The following is a 6,410-nucleotide window of genomic DNA, read 5'->3' on the forward strand; positions in this document are numbered from 1 at the left end:
ATATATATATATATATATATATATATATATATATATATATATAGTGTGTGTGTGTGTGTGTGTGTGTGTGTGTAAATATATCCAGTGCTTCAAATACAAGCAAAGCTTACAACATTCTATGATTACTACAATGCCTTTGCAACATGCTCTTAGCTGAGTAAAAATATCATACTGCCACATAATGGCAAGCAGCATTGTGCACTGTTTGGCAGGGCAGATAACAAAAGCTAAGCATTACAACTGAAATAAACAATGGCAGACACCCAAAGCTTGTTAACTGAACATGATCTGATTTATAACAGGCAAAATCTACTATGGTGTATTACATGCAATAATAACTGTATAAAAGTTGCAAGGCACATCAATATAAAAGCATCATAAGACATGCTGACATACATGATGGAGGATATCAAGAAGGTAACACATGAGTTGTCTTAAATGGAATGCAATAACTTGGTGGTCCTGGGAGACAGCTGGGCATGGAAGTAAAAATGGAATGTAGGACACAGTATGATCTCACAAGCTCTGACCTTGGCATCAGCCAGTGTCCTGAAGATATTAAGCTCAGTAGGCACAACTGTGCAGTGGAGGCACATATTATGATGAAAGCAAATGAGACAAAAACCGGCAACTAATAGTGTAAGAAAATAGCAGGAAAGTTATGCTGCAGTATGTGACATACCAAATTACAGGGCAGAGTGATTTGTTTTTCAAGGGCCACATCAGTAAACAAGTAGCATTTATTGCAGGAACAGTAAAACAATATTTGTTTTTTAGCACACATTAAAGTTGGATGTAACAAAATTATTTGAAATGAAACTCCTTGAACTAGACAATTCAACAAACCACTCTGTCTCCCCCCAAAAATAAGCATTATTTTTCACAAGCTTTACAAGGCATTAGTCAAGAATATCAACTGGCATTATATTTTGTCAAAAAACAAAACAAAAAAAACAACAAAAAAAAAATATATATATATATAAAATAAATAAATAAATATATATATATATATATATATATATATATATATATATATATATATATATATATATATATATATATATATATATATATATATATATATATATATATATATATATATATATATATATATATATATATATATATATATATATATATATATATATATATATATATATATATATATATATATATATATATATATATATATATATATATATATATATATATATCATATAAAGCAGAAAAAATCATAAGATGCTATAGTACAAACACGATTACTCCTGGACGCCACATCAATGATGCCAGCCATGTGATGAAATTATATGCTGTATTTCACATCGTGAAACCCAGCCAAGTGTCACTGCAGCACATATTAGGTAAGGCAGACACCAAGGGTTTGTTACCTGAACAAGATTAATTATAACAGGCAAAATCCACAATAAAGCATTGCATACTGTTTGGCAGGGCAGAGAACAAAAGTTTCCAAGCATTACACCTGAAATAAACAATGGCAGACATCCAAAGCTTGTGAGCTGAACAAGATCTGATTTATAACAGGCAAAACCAACAATGGTGCGTTACATGCAATATCTGGCAGGGCAGATAAATAATTCCTTGCATTACAACTGGAAAGAAAGTGGCAGACATCCAAAGCTTGTGAGCTGAACAAGATCTGATTTATAACAGGCAAAACCAACAATGGTGCATTACATGCAATATCTGGAAGGGCAGATAAATAATTCCTTGCATTACAACTGGAAAGAAAGTGGCAGACATCCAAAGCTTGTTAAATGAACAAGATCTGATTTATAACAGGCAAAACCAACAATGGTGCATTATTTGCAATATTTAGCAAAATATATGGAAAAAATTTCTTGGCATAACAAAAGCAACACCAAATAATGGCAAACATCCAAAGAGTGGTGGCATGGTGATAATTTCTGAAAACAAAATAACATCAAAATCAATTAATAAATTTATTATACCAATTAATATCAAAAACATTTGTTCAACATGCTGCAAGAAATTAGGGAGCAGACCTCACATGCAGGATAGATTTTCAGCTTCAGAGATAGGCAAAGCAGGCAATATATGATTATTATGTTGCAATAGACAATGAAAAAGCATTGATGCATTAAGCTAGAAAAAAATCACTTGAAGAAAACATAAGGCACAAAAACCCATCCCCAGCTGGCGTACATGCACACCATTCTGTTACAATCATGCACACTATCAATCCTGAAGACTGAAATATTATGCTGTAAAAGAAACTTATAAATATCATGAGTAAATTTATAATTTATAAATATATCCCTAACTATTGTTATTACTAATGCTGCAATTTAATTAATTTCCTATTTTTTTTCATTTTGGGAAGGGTCTGCTCCCTATTCCTCCATTTTAGTTTGTAGTATATCCTTAATTTTATGTAGATGAGGTGAATGTTTTCAGTTAGCTGGGTGGAACACAGGTGCAGAGGACTTAGAAATTCATGATTATTTAATTTAGACAAGAGCATTTGGGAAACTCTAGTGCCCAACATTGCCTTCTCCAGTGTTGCCTGGAGAATGGCTTCAACTTCATGAAAGTGTTTAAAAACACTATCACTGGGCACAGAGAGTCCCCCAAATGGAATATCTGGATTGTTAGAAAAGGCTTTAAAATAACAAAATAAATTTCTGTTGTCAAGTTGTTGTTTTACATCCAACAGATGCTCCCTGCAATGTTGACAATTATGTTTTTTCAAAAATTTTTACAAGTCCAGCCAACTACATAAAACAAAGCATTGACCTCAGCAGGTGGCATGCTTGCTACTGACTCCTCATTGTCCGAGTCTGTATCCGAAGGGGGCAAATCTGCATCACAGTTTGAGGTTACGTTAAGGAAGTATGACTCATCCGCCTCACAGTTACTTGTCTGGGGAACTTGTGAATAATAATTGGTCCTTACTGACTTGAGGCCCTTCATAAAATTGTAGGCAGTGGGATGGTCACAGTTCCCAAATCTAACCCTCAGTCTGGCAAACAGATTTTCAAGACAGCCCTGATTTAATCGCCGAGTGAGGAGGTACTTTACTTGATAACTCTGCAGATCTTGCCACAGAGCATCAAGTGCTGTCAAGTTGATGAGCCAGCCATTTACACAGTGAATGCGTACATGAGGTGGAGCACAGACCTTTAATGACAACAAGTAATCTTTAGTCTCTTTTATGATTTTCATATGACATGAATTTGAAGTAATGGCAGTAAGGGCATCTTTATAATTATAAATGGATGAACTATTGAAACAATCAAACAAAATGTCCACCTTATCTATGAATTCTGCAGTATAGATGGCTTTCTGTGGTAGCATTCCTGATGTTGAATGAACGAAAATTCCTGCCGCCACAGTATGACTCATCACTTTGGCAGCAAGATTGACACGCATTTTTTAAAAGCCTTCACCACACATATGTTTGCTGCTCAATTTAGGAGCAAGTCTAATACTTTGTTGCTGATCTTTTTCAAAAAACTTTTTTATGTGATCCCATGAAATTTTATTTTCTCCAATTTTAATATCATATTTGAGAAGTGTGTTCCTCAGGCTTTTCAAAAGATGTGGAGAATCAAAAAAAAAGTGAACCTTCTCAACATCGACTGTAAAGGAAGGATTTTCAGTTGTCATGCCAGAGTCTGGAACAAGGAACGATGCACTCCCTCTTGATCACAAACTGTAAACATAACTCTGTGTCCCGTGTCCTTGACTTTTATTATTGCTGTTTCATACAGTTCCCTGAATTTACAAGTTTTAATCCCTCCCGAATAAAAGAAACATCCTAAAACAAGTTTCCATCTTTTCAATAAGCCCTTAACCATGAACACGAGTGCATGATTTGCTGGTTTCAAACTCTTCCCATGCTCTCCGAAATCCTCCCTTCCTATGATAGAATCAGAGGCTTTGTCAAAATGCAATGATTCTTTAATACTCATGGCATCAAATGCAATCCCACAAAGTGTCTCTTCTTTTGACAAAGCCTGTGCTCTTTTCTTCAGGGCTGTCAGAGTCTGTTTGCTCCAGCCAACATTTAGTGAAATACCCCTGAGCCATGAGTGAAGTATTGAAACTGAAGGCAAGTGAAATACTGTGCTGAGAAATCGATAAGCCTTTGGACTTTGATAGTACAAGGCCAGAGCAAACCTCCTCTCTTGTACCCCATATCTCCTACCAGGCTTAGATCTTGCAGCATGTTGAACCTGTCCTTTGAAAAAATCCACCACTTTTGGATCTAGGAAATTGCTGGCTTTGGCCAAAAACTGCCCAGGAGTGGTAATGGCCTGAGCTTTGAGCTGCCTCACCTGCCGGCGCAGACGGCAGACCGTCTTCTGCAACAATTGCAGTTTTGATGTCTCTGAAAATGCATACACCAATATTAAAAGTTAAATTTCACAGCACTCTTCTCACAATTCTAAATAATAAAATATGTGCATGTTAATGCATTATTATTGCTATTAGGACAGTGAATCCAAGCAATGACATTTTATCTGCACGCCAGCTTAGACTGGAAAGGCTTTAGTTAGATTACCTGACAAGAGTAGTATTTCCAGATGGGGGAGAGGGTACAACTGGAGACTTGACAAAAATAATATCAAGATCTACATGCACTGATGATACATATACATCTCTGGTGTTCAATCTCTACTGAAACATACGTCAAAATGGTGCCACACTAAAATCTAAAAATTCTCTGTTTCTGCAATGTTAGTCCTACCCAAATCCTGCCTGCTGTCTAACTTTCCTTTTACAATTATAATCCATTAAACTGGTGGTCTCCGGGATGTGCCACTTTACCCAACAAACTAATCCTTATTACTTATTAAAACCATTTGAACACTTGCATAGATCATAATTCAATTATTATCCCAGCTCCTCCACATGTCCATCCAGTGTAATGTGGGTGATGTGGAATGGTTCAGCCTCATGTCTCCCATGCATACATTAAGTTTAGAGAATAATACTGTTCCTTGTAGCTCCCATTTCCCTGATACTCACGACTATCCCTTTAAGAATAATGTATGAAGAATCACATTTTTTGGTTTCATAATACAAGGAAAAGCCTGAGTATGTGATTAAAGATGGGATATTAAATAGCAGGGATATTGACCTCATTTCTAGGGTGCTGCCATGTTTGGGAGTGAATGGTAAACATGATCACATCAGTAGCATGGACAAATGTTTGTTAGTGGCACTTCAGGGTTATGCTACCTCTTCAAAGCTTGACCAGTCATGGTTTAAAGTGGAACAGGATAAACAAGAGACAGGCAGGTATTTGTGGACACTACTGTTACTATCAATTGCCAACCTATGGCAAAATTTGAACCTATGCTATCAAGAACATAAGACCTATGTTCTGATCACTCACTACTGCCATAAGAATATAGTAAACAGTTTAAATGTCATTCAAAATATCAACCTTTTTACATATATTTTCTTAAGATATGTAACAGTTAAATATTGAACTCAATTTGTATGCAGGGATGTGAGGTATATTGTTAAGCTGTAATGTTTCCAACACATTAAATGTGGTCATAACAACACTGAACAGTAACTAGAGGATAAATTATCATTGAGCACAAGAGGTTGCTTACTGTATTTTGGTGAGCTTGATGGCCGAGTCGGGTTTCCTCCAACCCCTTCAGTTTCACACCCTGTTGAGAGGCAATTTCTTAATCACAGTGAAAAATGGATGCAAATGGTCACTAAAATTAATTATTATACTCGGCGTCACAAATTTTGGCACAGAATTTAGAGAAGGACTACCAGACTTGGCGTGAGTTTCTGTTGAGGTAAATGATCCCCTTCACTCATTGGGCTATATGTACATTGTTTTAATGTGCATCATTGTTACGTTAAACGATGATGATGCTGATGATGTATTATTGTCTTTTTTTGTCATTTTATAGGGCAGGACTACTAAAAGTAAGGCTATTAGCATCAACTTTCTCTCTAAATCAGCATTGCTATCAGCTATATGTAGAGTTATTCTTATAATTACTCTTCCTGCTGATAATGGAGATGCATGTCAGGATTAAGCATCACATACAAGGAAAGAATTGTTATATAGGGAAACAGGGAACTTTTAGGTTCACATAATAGACAAGGTTTGTTATACACAAAAAAATTGGATGCTTCAGATGTTAAAGATTTTTGGATATAACATCACCCCCCTCCTCCAAATTGGTTCTTTAAAGCAAGGGTTGACTATAGCTGATTATTTTTTGCGGCAGGTTTCATGACACTTTTTTTAATGCAAAGCATCTGGAAATTAATGACTATTACGAAATACGTCTCATGAGTAGCTACTAAACTTGACAGCCTGAAAGGATGCACCATCAAAGACTGTAAAGGACAAATGTATTATATACAAAATAACATGGTTGTGATAAAAA

This window comes from Eriocheir sinensis, unplaced genomic scaffold (genome assembly GCF_024679095.1).
Source record: "Eriocheir sinensis breed Jianghai 21 unplaced genomic scaffold, ASM2467909v1 Scaffold106, whole genome shotgun sequence".
NCBI classification, from domain to species: Eukaryota; Metazoa; Arthropoda; class Malacostraca; order Decapoda; family Varunidae; genus Eriocheir; species Eriocheir sinensis.